The sequence below is a fragment of the Saimiri boliviensis genome, chromosome 2 (genome assembly GCF_048565385.1).
Source record: "Saimiri boliviensis isolate mSaiBol1 chromosome 2, mSaiBol1.pri, whole genome shotgun sequence".
NCBI lineage: Eukaryota > Metazoa > Chordata > Mammalia > Primates > Cebidae > Saimiri > Saimiri boliviensis.
In genome coordinates, this window is record NC_133450.1 from 9,678,956 (window position 1) to 9,700,654 (window position 21,699).

The 21,699-nt window shown below is 45.3% G+C and overlaps 1 pseudogene; it reads right to left on the reverse strand.

The window, feature by feature from the left end:
- The window catches only part of LOC141582136 (cysteine--tRNA ligase, cytoplasmic-like), a 45,321-nt pseudogene that overhangs the window by 22,374 nt on the left and 1,248 nt on the right, over window positions 1-21,699 (reverse strand).

Below are 21,699 nucleotides of genomic sequence, written 5' to 3' on the forward strand. Positions count from 1 at the left end.
GCTAACGCCTGTAATCCCAGCACTTTGGGAGGCTGACGTGGGCGGACCACGAGGTCAAGAGATTGAGACCATCCTGGCCAACATGGTGAAACCCTGTCTCTACTAAAAATACAAAAATTAGCTGGGCGTGGTGGCACGCGCCTGTGGTCCCAGCTATTCGGGAGGCTGAGGTGGAAGAATCGCTTGAACCCAGGAGGCAGAGGTTGCAGCGAGCCGAGATTGCAGCACTGTACTCCAGCCTGGCGACAGAGCAAGACTCCCTCTCAAAAAAAAAAAAAAAAAAAAGTACTGTCTGGGTGGGGTGGCTCACGTCTGTAATCTCAGCACTTTCGGAGGCTGAGGCAGGTAGATCACTGGAGCACAGGAGTTCTAGACCAGCCTGACCAACATGGGGAAACCCCGTCTCTACTAAATACACAAAAATTAGCCAGGTGTGGTGGCGTGCACCTGTAATCCCAGCTACTCTGGAGGCTGAGGCAGGAGAATTGCTTGAACCAGAAAGGCAGAGGTTGCAGTGAGCTAAGATTGTGCCACTGCATTCCAGCTTGGGTGACAGTGAGACCCTGTCTCAAAGAAAAATAAATAAATCAATAATGATATCTGTATATTGACCTTATATTTTGTAATTTTGCTAAACTTAATAATTCTAGTAGCTTTTTAATACATTCATTTGGATTTTCTTCCTGTGTTTACTGTTACATCATCTGCAAATAAGACAGCTTTGCTTCTTTTTCTTTCCTTTTTCCTTTCTTTTTTTTCTGACAGCGGAGAAGGGTAACCTCACCCATCAACAAACTGTTTTATACTTCAGAATTGACTAAAGAGGCTGGGTGTGGTGGCTCACACCGACAATCCCATCACTTTGGGAGTCTGAGGCAAGGGGATCTCTTGAGGTCAGGACTTTGAGACCAGCCTGGGCAACATAGTGAGCCGCTGTCTCTAGAAAAAACTTAAAAATTAGCCAGGCATGGTGGCATGAGCCTGCAGTCCCAGCTTCTCAGAAGGTTGAGGTAGGAGGATTGCTTGTGCCCAGGAGTTTGAGTCTGTAGTGAGCTAAGATCCCACCACTGCACTCCAGCCAGGGTGACTGAAAGAGATCCTGTCTCTAAAAAAAATAAAAATAAAAACACAAAGAAATGACATATGTCTGAAGTAATAGATAACTGTAACTTGATTACCACATATTGTATACAGCCAAAAATAAGTACAATTACCATGTGTCAATTAAAAAAAACAAACACCCGCCTATGAGTGAGAACATGCGGTGTTTGATTTTCTGCTCTCGTGTCAGTTTGCTAAGAATGATGGTTTCCAGGTTCATCCATGTCCCTACAAAGGACGTGAACTCATCGTTTTTGATGGCTGCATAATATTCCATGGTGTATATGTACCACATTTTCCCTGTCCAGTCTATCATCGATGGGCATTTGGGTTGGTTCCAGGTCTTTGGGAGGGGAGCACTACACACTCGGGTCTGTTGGGGGGAAATGGGGGAGGGATGAGGGGTGGGGAGGTGGGGAGAGATGGCATGGGGAGAAATACCAGATATAGGTGAAGGGGAGGAAGGCAGCAAATCACACTGCCACGTGTGTACCTTTGCAACAATCTTGCATGTTCTTCACATGTACCCAAAACCTAAAGTGCAATAAAAAAAAAAAGAAAACTGCAGAGCAATAACCCCCATAAACACAAATGAAAATATTCTCAATAAAAATATTAGAAAGCCAAAAAAAAAAACAAAAAAACAAAACGCATTTCATGGTTTTAGTGTAGAAAACTCTTAGAATTTCTTTCTTTCTTACCTTCTTTCTTTCTTTCTTTTTTTTTTTTTTTTTTGAGACAGGGTCTCACTGTGTTGCCCAGGCTAGAAGGCGGTGGTGTAATCTTGGCTCACTGCAACCTCTGCCTCTTGGGTATGAGTGATTCTCTAGCATCAGCCTCCTGAGTAGCTGGGGTTATAGGCACATGCCACCACACCTGGCTAATGTTTGTATTTTTAGTAGAGACGGGGTTTTGATATGTTGGCCAGGCTGGTCTCGAACTCCTGGCCTCACGTGTTCTGACTGCCTTGGCCTCGCACGGTGCTGGGATTACATGCATGAGCCACCACGCCCAGCACCTAAAATTTCTTTAGATGAAAAAGCACTTTCCTGTGACTGGATGGTGGATTCAGCACATTCCACCATAACCATGAAGTTACACAATCCAGATTGTGTACAACTAGGAGAGTCCACAGCTTATCTTTTTTGTTCTTTTATTCATTCATTTTTTTTTTTAACCTTCCTCTTCCTGAAGAGCTTTCTGATCCCCAACAGCTTTGGGCACCAGCTTCCCATAGCAGTGTTTCTCACTAGAAGGAAACTTTGCTGTATCAAAGTGGACCCATTGGAAGCATAGCCACAACCATTGTCCACAATCTTTTAGACAAAATCCACAATTTCTGGCATATACACACTAACTCTGGTTAAAACATCCAGAGAGAGGAGTTCAGAGCTTCCACGTATTTGTGGAACTCCCCATCCCAGAACTTGGGCAGTTCGGAGAAAATGAAATTGCCAGTCACCTGACTCCAGAATGTGGAATCCAGCAACTCAGAAAGCGAATCCTTGGCCTCCTCCAGCAATCCTTGCACACAGCTGCTGACTTTCTCTCCAAGTCTGTACGACACAGCTTTCTCAAGCGGCTCCATGGCAAGCTTTGCTGTGTGCTGATTCCGTTAGAGCATCTGCTTTTTATCGGGATCTGTGGTCTCATTGAATTGTACTGAAAACGGCTTCAGGGCAGTGTGAACATTCCCTGGGAGCTATGCCACCTGGGACTTCTCCCCATACTCTTCAACAAGTAGTTCTTGTCATCAGTATCCCTAATGTTCATGCAATAAAGGACATCACATTTGAAGTAATCCTTCAACACTCTTCTCAAGATAACAAACGAGATGTAGGACCTGGCGTGCTCCGTGTGACATGCATCTTAGATGGTTGGCCCAGACCCTGTCACCTTTCTGCCATCTTGAGGTACAAATATGTCCTTGCTCTCAGTGAGGCTGTTGGAAAGGTGAAGCTTACATGGCTTGACTGGGCCCAGTAGGAAGGGACCATGGAAACTGTACTCGCTGGTCTTTACCCTGCTCCCCGGAGGAACCTGCCATGGCTGGGAATCCCAGACCCGCGGCCACCGTGACAGATACTTCCCTTGCTTCTTCTTTTTTAATCTGCCTACCTTTTCTTTCTTTCTTTTCTTTCTTTTTTTTTTCTTTTTTTGAGACGGAGTTTCGCTCTTGTTACCCAGGCTGGAGTGCAATGGCGCGATCTCGGCTCACCGCAACCTCCGCCTCCTGGGTTCAGGCAATTCTCCTGCCTCAGCCTCCTGAGTAGCTGGGATTATAGGCACACGCCACCATGCCCAGCTAATTTTTTGTGTTTTCAGTAGAGACAGGATTTCACTGTGTTGACCAGGATGGTCTCGATATCTTGACCTCGTGATCCACCCGCCTCAGCCTCCCAAAGTGCTGGGATTACAGGCTTGAGCCACCGTGCCGGCCTTTTATTTCTTTTTCTTGATTTATTACACAGGCTAGGACCTCCAGTACAATTCTGAATAGAAGTGGTGACAATGGCTATCTTTACCCTTGTTCCCAGTCTTAGAAGAAAGCATTCCTCTTTCACCATTAGGTACAATGAGAGCTGCCGGTATTTTTCAGATGCCTTTTATCCGAGTGAGGAAGTTCCCTTCCATCCCTAGTGTGATAAGAGTTTTAAATGTGAATGGTGTTGAATCGTTAATATATATTTTTGGGGTTTTTGTTTGTTTGTTCGTTTGAGACAGGGTCTCGCTCTGTCACACAGATTGGAGTGCAATGGTCCCTTCACAGCTCACTGCAGCCTTGATCTCCAGGGCTTATGCAATCCTCCCACCTCAGCCTCTTGAACAGCTGGGACTACAGTGCACACCACCACACCAGCTGATTTTATTTTTCCGTAGCGATGAGGTCTCCCTATATTGCCCAGGCTGGTCACAAACTCCTGAGTTCAAGCAGTCCTCTTGCCTGAGGTGCTGGGGTTACAGTTATGAGCCACATTGCCTGGCCGAGGGTTGCGTTGTGTCACATACTTTTTCTGTTTGTTTGTTTGTTTTTGAGACAGATTCTCACTCTGCCACCTGTCCAGGCTGGAGTACAGTGGCTCAATCTCAGCTTACTGCAGCCTCCGCCTCCCAAGTTCCCGTGATTCTCCGGCGCCAGCCTCCTGAGTAGTTGAGATTGCAGGCGTGCACCACCACACCCAGCGAATTTTTTTTCATGGGATTTTGCCATGTTGGCCAGGCTTGATCTCAAACTCCTGACCTCAGGTGATCCACCACCTCGGCCTTCCAAAGTGCTGAGATTACAGGTGTGAGGCACCACACCTGGCCTCACATGCTTTTTCTGTATCTGTTGAGTTGCTTATATGGGTTTTATCATCTGTTTTATCAAGTTACCCTTGAATTTCTGGAATAAAGCCCATTTGGTCATGATGTATTATCCTTTTTATATTAGTGAATTTAATTTGTTAAAATTTTGTTTAGAATTTTTTTCCATCTATGTTCATGAAGCATGTTAGCATGCAATTTTATTTTCTTGTAATGCCTTTGTTTCGTTTAAATATCAGAGTACAACTAGACTTAGAAAATGTCTTGAGAAGTGTTACTTTTTCCTCAATTTAAAAAAAGTTTATAGATTTTTTTCCCCTAAATGTTTTCTAGAATTCACCAGTGAAGCCAAAAATGTTCTTGTGTGTTCTTTGAGGGAAGATTTTAAATTACAAATTTAATGTTTCCAGTAAATATGGGACTGTTTTTATTTATTTTACAGTAAGAATTGTACTCTGTGTCTTTCAAGGAATTTGTTCATTTCATCTAAGTTTTAGAATATGTGGGCATCAGTGGTTATAATAGCCCCTTATTATACTTCTCACAGCTGAAGTATCTGTGGTAATATCCCCTTTTTAGTTTTCCTTTCATTGTTTATTTGAGTCTGCTGTTTTTCTTGATCAGTTGAACTAGTTTATCAATTTTATTCATCTTTTCAAAGATACAGTTTTAAGGCCAGATGTGGTGGCTCATGCCTGTAATCTCAGCACTTTGGGAAGCCAAGGTACACAGATCACTTGAGGTCAGGAGTTTGAGCCCAGCCTGGTTAACATGGCAAAACCCTGTCTCTACTAAAAATACAAAAGTTAACTGGGTGTGGTGGCACATGCCTGTAATCCCAGTTACTCGGGAGACTGAGGCAGGAAAATCGCTTGAACCTGGGAGACAGAGGTTGCAGTGAGCCCAGATGGTGCCACTGCACTCCAGCCTGGGTGACAGAATGAGACTCTGTATCAAAAAAACAAAACACACACACACACAGACACACACACACACACACACGCACACACACACACACACACACACACACACAAAGATCTAGTTGTAGCTGGACATGGTGGCTCATGCCTGTAATCCCAGCACTCTGGGAGGCTGAGGTGGAAGGATTACTTGAGGCCAAGAGTTTGAGACCAACCTGGGCAGTGTAAGTGAGACCCTGTTTCTATAACAACAAAAAAATTTTAGCTAGATGTGGTGGCATGTGCCTGTATTCCCAGCTACTGAGGGAACATGGGGGCTGAGGTGGAAGGGTCACTTGAGCCAGGGAGTTTGAGCCTGCAGTGAGTCGTGATCACGCCACTGCACTCCAGTCTGGGCAACAAAGCAAGACCTTGTCTCAAAAAAAAAAAAATCCAATTTTGTACCAAATTAATTAATATTTTCTATTATTTGGTGTGTGTGTGTGTGTGTGTGTGTGTGTGTGTGTGTGTATGTATGTGATTGAGACAGGGTCTGTCTCTGTCACCCAGGCTGGAAGTGCAGTGGCACCAGTCTCTCCTGGGCTCAAGCCATCCTCCCATCTCAGCCTCCCAAGTAGCTGGGACTACAGGTACACACCACCATGACTGGCTAATTTTTGTATTCTTTGTAGAGGCAGGGCATTTGTCATGTTGCCCAAGCTGGTCTCAAACTCCTGGGCTCGAGCATTCTGCCCCCCTTGGCCTCTCAAAGTGCTAGGATTACAGGAGAGAGCCACTGCACCTGCCCTCTTTGTCCATTTTCTATTTCATTAATTCTACTCTTTATGATTTCCTTCCATTTTACTTTGGGTATATTTTGCTCTTTTTTTCTAGCTTCTTAAGATAGAGGCTTAGAACACTGCTTTTAGGCACATCTTATCCAATGTAACCAATTCAAACTGTAAATTTCTCTCTAATTTATTAGAACTGTTTTAGATGTGTCTTATAAACTTTTGCTTGTTGTGTTTATTATTATTTTTTGCTTATTGTATTTTTATTTTCATTTGGCATTAAACATTTTCTATTTTTTAGTGTAATTTCTTTTTTCTTTTCTTTGTTTCTTTTTCTTTTTCTTTCTTTTTTTTTTTTTTGAGATGGAGTCTCGTTCTGTCACCCAGGCTGGAGTACAGTGATGTCATGTTGGCTTACTGCAACCTCCAACTCCCAGGTTCAAGTGATTCTCCTGCCTTAGCCTCCCGAGTAGCTGGGATTACAGGCATGTACTACCACACCTGGCTAATTTTTGTATTTTTAGTAGAGATGGGGTTTCACTAAGTTGATCAGGCTGGCCTCGAACTCCTGACCTCAGGTAATCCACCTGCCTTGACCTTCCAAAGTGCTGGGATTACAAGTGTAAGCCACCACGCCCAGCCATCGGTGCTATTTCTTCTTTAACTATTGGGTTACATGGAGGTATACTGTTTAATTTCTCAATATTTAGGGATTATCTAGATATGTGTCTTTTTCCTCTTTAATTCTGCATGCTCAGAGAATGTATTTGGTATAATTTCATTCATTATAAATTAATTGAGATTGTATATGGCTTAAAATATGGCATATTTGTGAATGTTCCATGTACACTTGAAGAAGGCATGTCTGGTAGTGCTGGGTATAGTGTTTTATAACTATATATTAGGTTAAGTTATTTAACAGTATTGTTCAAGTCTTTTATATACTTATTGGTTTTTGATTTCCTCGTTCCATCAATTAGTAAGAGATAAGTGTTGAAATCTACAACTGTGGGCCAGGCCTAGTGGCTCACGCCTGTAATGCCAGCACTTTGGGAGGCTTAGGAGGGCAGATCATGGGGTTAAGAGATTGAGACCATCCTGGCCAACATGGTGAAACTCTGTCTCTACTAAAAATACAGCAGTTAGTTGGGTGTGGTGGCACAAGCCTGTAGTCCTAGCTACTCAGGAGGCTGAGGCAGGAGAACTGCTTGAACTCAGGAGGCAGAGGTTGCAGGGAGCCGAGATTGTGCCAAAGTACTCCAGCCTGGTGACAGAGTGAGACTCTCATGAAAGAAAGGAAGGAAGGAAGGAAGGAGGGAGGGAGGAATCTACAACTGTAATTGTAGATGTTTCTATTTTGTCTTTCAGCCTGTCAGTTCTTTTTTCATGTACTTTGAAGCTCTATTACTTGGTGTACGCATATTTAGTTATGTCTTCTTGATGAAATGGTTCATTTCTCATCATAAAATGCCACTGTTTATTTCTGCTTGTAACCTTTTCTTCTGTAGTTCACTTTACACAAATTGATACATTCATTTCAGCTGTTTTCATGTTAGCATTTGCTCTGTATATATTATATTTTCCCCATTCTTTTACTTTTAACCTACCTATGAATTACATTTAGAGCTTATTCAAGTAGACGTTTTATATAGTCTGACATCTCTGCCTTTTAATTGGAAAGTTTGGGCCATTTTTATTTACTGTAACTATAAATATGGTTATATTTAAATATGGCATCTTTCTATTTGCTATTTGTCCCGACTGTTCTTTGTCCCTTTTTCCTTTTGTTTGCCTTCTTTTTTATTCATAAAATATTTTCATGGTTTTATTTTATTCCCACTTTTGGCTTATTAGTTCTATCTCTATTTTACTTTTGAATGACTGCTCCAGAGTTTACCATATACATCTTTCAATTTTCACAGTCTAACTCCAAATAATGGCATAAAACTTCACATAGACCAGGTGTGGTGGCTCACACCTGTAATTTCAGCACTTTGGGAGGCCAAGGCAGGTGGATCACTTGAGGTCAGAAGTTTGAGACCAGCCTGGTCAACATGGTGAAACCCCATCTCTACTAAAATACAAAAACTAACCAGGTGTGATGGTGCACACCTGTAATCCCAGCTACTTTGGAGGCTGAAACATTAGAATCACTTGAACCCAGGAGGTGGACGTTGCAGTGAGCCAAGATGGCACCACTGTACTCCAGCCTGGGTGCCAGAATGAGACTCTGTCTCAGAAAAAACAAACAAACAAACAAACAAACAAAAAAACCCTTCACATATGTAACAAGAACCATGCAGGTTCTGAGATAATATTCTACTTGCAAGAATATGAATTAGCGTGCCACAATTTTATGCTAGTAGAAGACTCAGGATTTTTTTTCCTGCATTTATTGATGGTATAAAAAGTAAAGAAAAACAAGACTCTGAACTTGGATATCCTGCGTCAAAGACAAAGAACCTTACAACTCATACCACAGTAGTCAGTGGATGCTGTACATACAGCGGATTTGCATTCCAACCTATGAACCCTGGGCTTAGGAAACCGCAATCTTTTATAATGGTCTGCAAACATATTTGCTTATGCTTAAGCTTTGTCCTTGTGAAAGCGGCTTTATAATTTTCCTTAGAATGTCGTTCTTCCTAGCGTTTTTACATTTCTCAACCAATTTCTCTGCTTTGAGTGTTGTGTGTGTGTGCAAACACATACTCTCTGTGGACAAAACTGAAGTGCAATATCTCTGGTGGGCTGAAGGTCACATTACTTAGACTCCTTGTGAAGAATTTAGGACACAGCTGATAGATGCCTAGATGCCATCCATGCCAAACTGGCCTCTGTGGCAGGCCTGAGACTATTCGCTTCATTTCTCAGTTCTGCTATTGGCTGCTTTAAGGCCTGGGCCACACTGTGAATATTCCCTAGACCTTGATTTCCCTAGAAGTCAGCTGGGCATAAAAAATGACTCCTGTATTTTCTCAGCATCTTTTTACCACTTGAAATTTTTAAGAAGTTTTTGTACTTACTGAAGGGCTCTTTCAGACTTAGACAGATTTTCTTTTATCACATGTCTCTCCTGTGTGCACATAAAAAACAAATGTAAGCAAAATAAATTGGTTATGGCACTCCTAAGACTTCTCCACAATGAGAGTCTGGCTCTTCTGAATGACCATGGCTCAGCATCATTGATGTCTGTGTTTTTTAATTTTATTTTTTTATTTTTTTAAAGACGGGATTTCACCATGATGGTCAGGCTGGTCTTGAACTCCCGACCTCAGGTGATCTGCCCGCCTTGGCCTCCAAAATGCTGGGATTACAGGCGTGAGCCACTACATCCAGCCAATGTCTGTGTGTTTTGACATAAGATTGTGTTAGCAAGAGGTTGAAGAGGCAGAATGTCTTTTTTTTTTTTTTTTTTTTTTTTTTGAGACCAAGTCTTGCACTGTCACCCAGGCTGGAGTGTCGTGGCGTGATCTCAGCTTTCTGCAACCTCTGTCTTTCAGGTTCAAGCTATTCTCCTGCCTCAGCCTCCCGAGTAGCTGGGATTATAGGCATGCACCACCACACCCGGCTAATTTTTTTGTATTTTTAGTGGAGATGGGGTTTCACCATTTTGGCCAGGCTGGTCTCAAACGCCTGACCTCAAGTGATCCACTCACCTTAACATACCGAAGTGCTGGGATTGCAGACATGAGCCACCATGCCCGTCAGCACTTCTTTTTTTCCTTTTTTCTTTTCTTTATTTTATTATTATTATTATTTTTGTTATTATTTTTTTGAGACGGAGTTTTGCTCTTGTTACCCAGGCTGGAGTGCAATGGTGCGATCTCGGCTCACCACAACCTCCGCCTCCTGGGTTCAGGCAATTCTCCTGCCTCCGCCTCCTGAGTGGCTGGGATTACAGGCACGCGCCACCATGCCCAGCTAATTTTTTGTATTTTTAGTAGAGACAGGATTTCACTATGTTGACCGGGATGGTCTCAATCTCTTGACCTCGTGATCCACCCGCCTCGGCCTCCCGAAGTGCTGGATTACAGGCGTGAGCCACCGCGCCTGGCTCTTTTCTATTTTTTTTTAAAGGCAGGGTTTCACCATGTTGGTCAGGCTGGTCTTGAACTCCTGACCTCAGGTGATCTGCCTGCCTCGGCCTCCCAAAGTGCTGGGATTACACGTGTGAGCCACCACGCTTGGCCTGAAAATATTCTTTTTTGGGACAGAGTCTTGTTCTGTTGCCCAGGCTGGAGTGCAGTGGCGTGATCTTGGCTCATTGCAAACTCTACCACCAAGATTCAAGCAATTCTCCTGCCTCAGCCTCTCAAGTAGCTAGGATTACAGGTGCCCACCACCACACCTGGCTAATTTTTGTATTTTTAGTAGAGATGGGGTTTTACCACGTTGGCTAGGCTGGTCTTGAACTCCTGACCTCAGGTGATCTGCCCACTTTGGACTCCCAAAGTGCTGGGATTACAGGCATGAGCCACTGTGCCCTGCTCTGAAAATATTCTTTACTCAGAAATGGATAGAGGAAAGTACGTTACCATCTTGTGGGAGGTAAATGCCTTTAAGTCTTTGACTCTTACAGGTGGGAGTCTTCAGAGCGTGGTTCTCATGGGTGTGAGGAAGGCTTTGGGGGCTGCCTGCTGGTGTGGGAAGAGGGGCAAGATGGCGCATCAGCCTGGGCAGCATGAGTGTGCTCAGGTCCAGGAAGCTGGATTGACAGATGCAGGCTTTTCCCAGGTGGTCTCTTAGCCAGTGCTTTGGGAAATCTTGGAAACAGGCTGTGTGGCTGAAAAGAAATCCCCACACACACATCTGGTCAGGTCTACTTTGTGCTGGGGTCTACCATGTTCAGGACCTCCCTAAACCTCAGAGAAACCCCTCTAGGTGGGTTATAGAGGCTTCATTTTACAGACAAGGAAGCTCAGCCTCAGAAGCTGAATGACGTGTTCCAAGTCACACACTGAGGCACAGAGGCAGGACTGGAGCCTGCTCTTCTGTCTCGTAGTTCAGTGCTCTTTCTGTTATTGTAGTTGTCTCCTGCCTGGCTTGGAGGTGGGAAGCTGTGGGTTGTCCCTGGTGTATTTGGTGACGGTGGAAGCTTCTGTACTTGTTATTCAATTCTAGTCCACCTCTTTCCTCAGTCTATGCGAATCTCTTGTTTCTTCTGGATTCCTACAACATTCATTTATTTATTCATTCATTCTAAACTCAATACATACTTATTGAGTGCCTATAATCTACTAGGCACTGTGCCAGGTGCTGGATACAGTGGTGAACAAGACAGACATGGTCCTTCAAATCCCTGGAAACACACACACACACACAAAGACAGACATGGTCCATCTCTCAGTGGCTTACACAGCTGCCTTCATTCTTGGGGAAGACAGACAACTCTGTCAGTAATAATGGTGAAGTGTGATGGGTGTTGGGATGGGGAAATTGAGGATGCTGTGGGATTACTGGGATGTGGGTTCTGACCTATTCTAGTAATGAAAAGGACCTTTCTTGGGAGGTGGCATTGAAGCTGAGACCTGAAGGATAAGAGGAAATTTGCCAGACTAAAAGAGTAGGCAGGTGATCCACGCAGAAGGAATGTGTTATACGAAGAACAGGAGGCCGGCCAGGCGTGGTAGCTCATGCCTGTAATCCCAGCACTTTGGGAGGCGGAGGCGGAGGTGGGCAGATCACCTGAGGTCAGCAGTTCAAGACCAGCCTGACCAACATGGAGAAACCCCGTTTCTGCTAAAAATACAAACTTAGCCAGGCTTTGTGGCGCATGCCTATAATCCCAGCCACTCAGGAGGCTGAGGCAGAAGAATCGCTTGAACCTGGGAGGTGGAGGTTGCCGAGAGCTGAGATCGTGCCAACGCACTCCAGCCTGGGCAGCAAGAGCGAAAACTCCATCTCAAAAACAAAAGCAAAACCAAAAACCAACAAACAACAACAAGAACAAAATGAAGACCAGGAAGCAAGACAGTCCCTGGACACAGCTCAGGGAATTAGGAGAACAAAACTGAAAGTAGGTCTAACTGGCGTGTTTTCTGACACCAACGAATTCCCTGACAGCAGCTGGGTACCCAGCAATTCAATTCAATTCTGGTACTAACTACCCAGAATTAGTGTGGACCCCACAGCTTAAGGGCTCAGTTCCACAAGACTGCCCCTACTTCAGACTCCAGTCTCAAATCTCAGACCATCTGTACTTCTGACCAATTGGCTATACATCAGGGGTTCCCACGAACCTCCCCTCTGGTTTGTCAATTTGCTAGAACTGCTTGCAGAAGTCAGGAAGGCAATTTACTTACAGTTAAGTGTTTATTATGAAGGATATCCTAAAGCATACAAATGGACAGCCAAATGAAAAGGTACATAGGCCGGGTCTGTAAGGGTCCTGAGGGCAGGAGCTTCTGTCCCGGGAGAGTTGGTGTGCATTCATCAGTTCAGAAGCTCTCAGAATCTTCTTGTTCAAAAGAGGTATAGAGGCTGGGCCACGTGGCTCAAACCTGTAATCCCAGCACTTTGGGAGGCCAAGGCAGGCAGATCACTTGAGGTCAGGAGTTCAAGACCCATCTGATCAACATGGTGAAACTTTGTCTCTACTAAAAATATAAAAATTAGCTGGGCAGGATGGTGGGTGCCTGTAATCTCAGCTACTCGGAAGGTTGAGGCAGGAGAATCGCTTGAGCACGGGATGCGGAGGTTGCAGTGAGCTGAGATTGCGCCATTGTACTCCAGCCTGGGTGACAGAGCAAGACTTCATCTTTAAAAAAAAAAAAAAAAAGGTTGTACAGAGTGGTGGCTCATACCTGTAATCCCAGCACTTTATGAGGCCAAGGCAGGAGTATCACTTGAGGCAAGGCATTCAAGACCAACCTAAGCAACACAGCGAGATCCTGTCTCTATTAAAAAAAAAAAAAAAAAAAAAAAAAAAAAAAAAAAAAAGTCAAAACATAAGCTGAATGTGGTAGCACTTACCTGTAGTTCCAGGTACTGAGGAGGCTGAGGTGGGAGGATCTCTTGAATTCTGGAGTTCAGTGAAGCTAAGAGTAAGCTATGATCACGCCACTGCACTCCAGCCTTGGCGACAGAGTGAGACCCTGTCTCTAAAAATAAAATTAAGGCCAGGCGAAGTGGCTCACACTTGTAATCCCAGCACTTTCGGAGGCCCAGGTGGGCTGTTCACTTGAGGTCAGGAGTTCAAGACCAGCCTGGCCAACATAGTAAAACCCTGTCTCTACTAAAAATTTAAAAATTAGCCAGGTGTGGTGGCACGTACCTGTAGTCTCAGCTACTCACCACTGCACTCCAACCTGGGTGACAGAGTGAGACTCCGTCTCAAAAATAAACAAATAAGCAAATAAATAAATAAAATACAAATTGTATCAAAAGTTGTGTAGAGCTCTATCTCCAGTCACCCCTCCCCAACTTCGAGGTCAGTAGGTGGGGCTGAAAGTTTCCATCATCTTTTTTTTTTTCTTGTGTGTTATTCCAGTGAAAAGTTTTCATCCTCTTTTACAGAGTTGCACTCTGTTGCCAGGCTGGACCTCCTGGGCTCAAGCGATCTTCCCATCTCTCAGCCTCCTGAGTAGCTAGGACGACAGGTGTGCACCAGCAGGCCTGGCTAATTTTTTGTGTTCTTTTGCAGAGATGGGTTTCGGCCACGTTGCACAGACTGGTCTGGAACCCCTGGACTCGAGTGATCTGTCCACCTCAGCCTTTAGGATTATAGGCATGAGCCACTGCGCCCAGCCAAGTTTCCGTCTTCTAATCACTTGGCCTTTCCAGTACCAGTCCCATCCTGAGGCTCCACCCTAACTCACCTCATTAGCATAAACTCAGGTATGATGGAAAGGGGTTCCTAATAAATAAAGACAGACATTCCTATCTTTCAGGACATTCCCGGCATTTTAGGAGCTTGATGCCAAGAACCAGAAACAAAGGCCAAGTATTTATTTTATTATTACCGCAGTTTATGAGCAGAGAGTTTCAGGTAGCAAATGGCAAAAGATGAGGGCTCAGAGATTAGAGGACCAGGTCAAAGAAAGAAAGAATTTCTACTATCTGGCCCGCAGGGTGGGTCACATCTGTAATCCCAGTACTTCGGGAGGCTGAGGCAGGTAGATCACCTAAGTTCAGGAATTCAAGACCATCCCGGCCAACATGGTGAAACCCCTCCATCTGTACTAAAAATACAAAAATGAGCTGTGCGTGGTGGTGGGCACCTCAGGAGGCTGAGGCAGGAGAATTGCTTGAACCTGGGAGGAGAAGGTTGTAATGAGCCAAAATCACGCCACTGTACTCCAGCCCGGGTGACAGAGTGAGATTCCATCTCAAAAATAAATAAATAAATAAATCAATAAAAATTCACTTTCCATTAGGACAATGGGAAACCACCAAGGATTTAAGTAGGGCAGCGACTGTGATTTGGTTTGCATGTCATAAAGATAATTTTGTGGCCTTGTGAAGAACTAATTAAATAAGCTGGGCACAGTGGCTCATGTCTGTTTTCTCAACACTTTGGGAGGCCAAGGCCGACGAATCATTTGAGGTCAGGAGTTTGAGACCAGCCTGGCCAACATGGTGAAACCCCATCTCTACTAAAAATAAAAAAGCAGCTGCTTGGGAGGCCGAGGCAGGAGAATTGCTTGAACCCAGGAGACAGAGGTTGCAGTGAGCCGGAATTGCACCACTGCACTCCAGCCTGGGTGACAGAGCGAGGTCTCAACAACAACAACAACAACAACAACAAAAGAACTAATTAAAGGGACAAAGCTGGAGCCTGAGAAGCTGGTCAGGAAGCTTTCGTGGTAAGCTGGGTGGAGACAATGATGACCCTGGAGATGGTCATGAAGATGGAAAGAAGTGGGTGGGGCTGTGAGAAGGTAGAACTGGTCTACCTTTGATTCTGGATGCCTTGTGATCTCTATCATTCTTCCAGCAATTAATTGTGCACTACCTTAAGACATTTCTTTCTTTCTACTTCTACAATGCTGTTGTCTTCTCATGTATTTCTCTCTTGTCTCCCCAGCACTCCTTAAGATCAGAGATTGACTCTCACGCCCAACCCACATTTAATTTTTTGATTCTTTGGGCTTCCTCGTTGCTAACTTGGGGAATCCATGCCTTTCCTGCTTTGTAGGGTTATTTTGAAGATCCAGTATATGATGAGATAGGGTGGTGAAGAAGCTTTAAATAGCATGCAGGTGAATAGATTATTATCATAAAGAAATTACCTGGGCCGGGCATGGTGGCTCACGCCTGTAATCCAAGCACTTTGGAGGCCAAGGCGGGTGGATCACCTGAGGTCAGGAGTTCAAGACCAGCCTGACCAACGTGGTGAAACCCCGTCTTTATAAAAAGAAATTTAAAAAAAAGAAGAAGAAGAAAAAAAAAGAAATTACCTGTTTGCATTAGGTAAGCAGTGCCCAGAGTGTAATCTGGTCAGGATGGAGTCAGAAAGGAGAAGTAAGAAGCTGATGTACCCTCTTTTGTCTGGTTGATTATTAAGTTATGACTGAAGTTCAACCAATAATAGCCAGAGAATATTGACTTCAGCCAGAGAGAAGCCTGGAGAAAATGTTTACCCTCATAATAGACAAAAGCTGGATAGCCAATAGTTTCAGGTATCTACTGGAATAATTCTAACGCCTCAACTCTACATGACATTGGTGTGAACCCCATCCCACAGTCTAGGGGAAACCCCATGCCTTCTGCAAAATGTCTGTGAATTTCCTGGGCTTAGGTTCCATAGTGTCATCTCTGGCTCCAAATTTCCTTCTTTGCTGTCTCGTGGCCAAACCTCTATCCCAGAATTGCCCCCAAAGTTGAACATAGCCCTTTCTTTCTTGATGCCCACCGACCCTGTTTCCACAGGGCAGCTTCTGTCATAGACATTTATTGGAGATTTGAGGAATGGATTACATTGGAAAGAAGGGTTGGCTTGCAGAATTCAGTCCAGAAAATGTATTATATACGTTTAGATCTCTCTAAGAGCTTCCCCAGCTTCCCGCCTACTGGGGTTTTAGCTTCTTTTTTTTTTTTTTTTAATTTCTGAGATGGAGTCTCACTTTGTTGCTTAGGTTAGAGCACAGCGGCACTATTTCGCCCCCTGCAACCTCTGCCTTCTGGGTTCAAGCAATTCTCCTGCCTCCCTAGTAGCCAGGATTTCATGAGTGTGCCACCATGCCTGGCTAATTTTTGAATTTTTAGTAGAGACAGGGTTTCACCATGTTGGCCATGGCTGGTCTTGAACCCCTGACCTTGTGATCTGCCCACCTTCTAAAGTGCTGGGATTACAGGCGTGAGCCACCAGGCCCTGGTAGGGTTTTAGCTTCTAATCGCATTGCTTAGCGTTCTTTTCTCCTCCCTCCTTTGTTCTTCCTTATTCCCAAACTCCTGTTCATTTCCTAGGCAGCACTATTTGGCTATCTTTGTTTTTTCCTCCAAGCTCTTGTCCTCAGGGCCTCACCCTTTACCCGTAAAGGGCCTATCAAGGTATTTTCCCAAACAAAGACACTTCCTTCCCTACAAGGAACTCTGGTACCAGCTGATAAAATAATAACTTCTCTGCTTACAATGACAAGGTTGCCAAATTGTACCTGTTCTTTGGGAGTTCCAACATTAGCTGGGCCTTGTGGCCAATGGAAAAAGTAACCCGTCGGCAGTCCTTGTGACTTAGGATGCACCCACAATCTCATTGGATTTGATGCTTGCAAGTTTGGGAGGAAGGCGGGCAAGTTCAGATTAACCCATTTTATGATGGGCAAAAGTGGGTTTTAGAAAGTTTAGCAATAAATAACTGGATGAATGAGCTTCTGAGCTAGAACTTGAACCCAAATCTCAGCTCATTCAATTCTCTCTGTCTTGGGAGTCTTTACGAAAATGGAAAATGTCCCTTGTTTGTTAGTCAAGTCAGCTGTTTTGACAATGAACTTGGTGCCCTGGTGCAGAAGGTCAAAAGAGACATGAGTTATGTGGCAGATAGTTTGTACGGAGGGCTGGGGGAACAGATAAGCTGTCAGCAAATGCTTTTCTATGTTGAGACAGAAATGCTATCTCCCCAAGATAACCATCTTGAGGCTCTTAGGCAGGGCTCTTGCTAAGGAGGAATCCAGCAGGACTGCTTTGGGAGCTACTTCTTAAGGGCTCTCTGCCATGCCTTTCCCTCTCCCTTCCCCTACACCCTGTCTTCCTTTAAGGCCCAGTTCTGCGGCTGACTGTCCTCTGGGACGCCATCCCCGGCAGCCACACGTGGGTTAAATCCTCTCTCCTGGAAATCCTGTAGGCAATTACTCTCTGCTTCGCACCATTAGCAAGTTCTAGAATACTGGCTTTCAAAGTTTGTTGATTGCAACCCATAGTGAGAAACATATTTTATTTTGCATCTCTGTATATGTAACATACCACTTTCTCTCTCTCTTTCACACACACATACAGAGAAAGAGAGAAAAAAAAATTGTGTGTGTACTATTAAAAAATGCTTCAAATTTCTTTTCTTTTTTTTTTTTTTTTGAGATGGAGTCTCGCTCTGTCACCCAGGCTGGAGTGCAGTGGTGCGATCTTGGCTCACTGGAACTTCCACCTCCTGGGTTCAAGCGATTCTCGTGCCTCAGCTTACTGAGTAGCTGGGACTACAGGCGCTCGCCCCCATGCCTGGCTGATTTTTTTGGTATTTTTGGTAGCAACGGGGTTTCACCGTGTTGGCCAAGCTGGTCTTGATCCCTTGACCTCAAGTGATCTGCCCACCTCGGCCTCCCAAAGTGCTGGGATTACAGGCGTGAGCCACCTCGCCAGCAAACTTTATTCAGATTTCATCTGGTCATTCTGATGCTTTAACATCTCCTGAGGTTTCTCATTGCATAAAAAGTACATTCCAAGTAAATAACCTGAATATAAGACCCTCTGCTAACTGTCCACTCGGCAGCCTCGTTGGCTTCAGAAACTCAAAGCCCTTTAGGATTCTCCTCACATGCCAGCTGTTCCTTTCTCTGACTTTGCACATGCTGTGCCTCGGACTGCAGTGCTGTTCTCTCTCTTCTTGGTTAGAAAACAGCTTTCATTTGAGGAATTCAGATGACCTGTCACCACCAGGTCTGTCCTCTGTCTTCTGCATTTTGATTGCACTGATCTAGTACTCATCACACTGACATGTAATTACTGATTTACATCTCCGAGTACTTCCCTAAACCAAGCCCCCAACTCCAGTGATTTGTGTATCTCAGTTGGTTTTATATCACTGGCACCTACTGCTGTAGTGTTGTCCAGCAGATGTTCATTGAAAATTAGCAAAAGGACACTGTTCTCCAGTTCCATGTCACCATTAATTAAAATTCTTCCATTCCATACGGTCTTAGTAGCTCTGGCCATTTTGATGACCTCGTTATACACGTGTGTGGTGCAGGGAGGAGAGGGTAGGTTTTGGAAGTAGTCACAGTTCCTCTTTCCCACTCAGCCAGGGGTTTTCACTGCTAGAGGGAGGATCAGGATTCTGATAGCTGGAATATACAAATAAATAAATAGTCAGTGCTCAGCTTTTGAGTTTCTAAACAGAGTTTCAAAAATTCATGGCTGAGACAGTAAAGTCTTTTTTTTTTTTTTTTTTTTTTTTTTTTTTTTTTTTTTTTGAGATGGAGTTTTGCTCTTGTTGCCCAGGCCAGAATGCAACGGTGTGATCTCAGCTCACCACAAACTCCACCTCCCGGGTTCAAGCAATTCTCCTACCTCAGCCTCCTAAGTAGCTGGGATTATAGGTGCCTGCCACCATGCTTGGCTAATTTTGTATTTTTAGTAGAGATGGGATTTCTCCATGTTGGTCAGGCTGATCTCGAACTCCGGACCTCAGGTGATCCGCCCACCTTGGCCTCCCAAAGTGCTGAGTTTACAGGTGTCAGCCACCACGCCCAATCTAGAACGTGAAATCTTAAAAGCCAAGGGTTTTTAAAATTTTTATCTTATTTTTTTTTTGAGATAGGGTCTCAGTCCTGTGGTGTCACCTAGGCTGGAGTGCAGTGGCACAATCATGGTTCACTGCAGCCTCCACCTCCTGTGCTCAAGGGATCCTCCTGCCTTAGCCTTCTGAGTAGTTGGGACAACAGGTATGCACCAGCACACTTGGCTAATTTTTATTTTATTTTATCTTTTTAGATATGGGGGTCTTGGTGTGCTGCCCAGGCTAGTTTCAATCTCCTGGGCTTAAGCAATCCTCCTGCCTCGGTCTCCCAGTGTTGAGATTACAGGTGCGAGCCACTGTGCCTGGCCAAGGCTTTTGATTTGAAGAGAAGAAAGGGCTCAATGCCAGAGAAAGCAGGTCATAAGGTTTATGCCCCAAGCAGTAGATTGGGAAGAGCCAATGTACCTTGCCCTCTGCTCAAATGCGAGTTTAGGGACTGGGGCCACCTGGGGTGGAGTGAGAGGAGATTTGTGGGTGGGACCAGACCAGGAGGATCAGGTAGGTAGGGCAGAGTCAGCAACAAGAGAATCAGGGAAAGGCTGAGCATCTGCTGCCACCGTGGCCTGTGCTGGGTCCTGTGAGGCATGCCTCACGTTGTGGGGGTGGGTGGCAGTGGCTGGGCCTTCTGGTCAGGACCCCACCTGTCAAATGTCCAACGGAAGTGACACCTGGCCAGGCCTGTCTGCTCACCCCATCCAATTACCCTCCAGAGGGGCAGAAGTGATGTGGGAGGAAAAACCCCAGCAGCCATACCTGGTGAACGGAACAAAATAAGCCTGAGATTTCAAGCTGAGGGGCACAGTCGTGGCAAATCCTAAGCCTTTACATATGCTTAAAATTCTTTAAAATTAAAGAATACCTTCTTCTCTTATACTGTTACCCTGAGATAATCACTGCTAAATATCTCAGTCCTTCTAGACATTTCTCTCTGCACTGCACATGAATTTTCATTATATAGCAGACTGGAACCTCTCTGAGACCAAGATCTACATCTTATTTTAGCACCTACAACAATACTGGATGCTGGAAAGACATTTGAATAAAATAATTTTGAATGAAAACTGTCCCAAAAATTCCAGTAGGCAAAGAAGAAAAGAGCCAGTTTTCATAATTTCATTATTATAAATGACTTGCAGACAGCTGTGTGAATTTCAGGCCTATGGGGGATAAGTTAGGGTGGGAGCAGCTGGTGGGTGGGGAGGGGGCTTTAGAATCACTTGAACCACACTGCTAAAAAGCTCTAGGGCCTGCCAGGTCTTTCAGTGATTAAAAAAACCTAACAAGCTTTCTCTTCTCTTTCTTCCTCTCTCCTTCCTTTCTTCCTTCCTAATGGAGATGAGGTCTCACTATGTTGAACAGGCTGGTCTGAAACTCCTGGCCTCAAGCCATCCTCCTACCTTGGCCTCCAAAAGTGCTGGAATTACTGGGATTATACGTAGGAGCCACCTTGCCCAGCACCCAACGCGCGTTCTAAGACCAGCCCTTCCTTTCTCAGGCAGCCAAAGGAACATTTGTTAAGCAAGGCACGGCCAGCACTGCTGTTGTTGGTTTATAAGGGGATTACAGAAGGCGGTCTCTATCTTTGGGAAGTGCCCCATTCAACAGCAGGGGTGGGTCATCTCCGTCCCAGCTCTGGTTCTATTTCTGAGAGTTCTTCTAACCTGTCCTCTTCCTTCTCCCTCTCCCCTGCTGCCTCCCTGTCCCCTCCTTACACCCACCCTTTGGATCAAGGTCAGTTCCTCATCTCAGCAAGCTCTCTTAAGTCTGCCATAGCCAGGCGCAGTGGCTGACGTCTGTAATCCCAGCACCTTGGGAGGCTGAGGCGGGCGGATCACGAGGTCAAGAGATAGAGACCATTCTGGCCAACATGGTGAAACCCCATCTCTACTAAAATACAGAAAATTAGCCAGGCACGGTGGTATGTGCCTGTAGTCCCAGCTACTTGGGAGGCTGAGGCAGGGGAATTGCTTGAACACCCAGGAGGCAGAGGTTGCGGTGAACAAAGATCGCGCCACTGCACTCGAGCCTGGTGACAGAGCGAGACTCCATCTCAAATAAAGAAAAAAAAAAAGTCTGCCATAACCTCGGCCCCAGGCTGGGCCCCTCCCATCTCCTGCCTAGACAACCCCCCCCACCCTCGCCGCCCACACCGTTTCCCGGCTTGTGCTGTCCTCCAATGCCTTCCACTGAAGCGGCCAGAGGGAGGTGTCCACTCCTGATTCAAGCCCTTCCTTAGCTCCTCATGGCCTGGGTGGAGTCCAGCCTCCCAGGGCAAGGATTCAGGGCTTCCTGGGACTGGCCCCGGCCTCTTCCTTTGTGTCCTGGGTTGCACCTGTGCCTTGGAAGCCGAGGCCCTGGACAACTGAAGGAGCTTCCTGGAGGCTGCGTGGGCTGGAGCGTGAGCCCCAGGCTGGGCTGGGCGGTGCCTGCCTGAGCTGCAGAGGTCTGGCCTGGATACCTGCTCCTCCCACCCCTGGTTTTCTGCCTCCCGTCACTTTCCAGCTCTTCCTTCTACCACCCCCTCAGACCAAGCATCATCAAACACAGACTGTCCAGGCAGAAAGGGCCCCTCCCTGTCACTGTTCCTGTAGGGAAACTGCTCAAGGTCACAGAGCAGGTCAGAGGCTGCCAGGCTGGGACGAGAACACCCAGA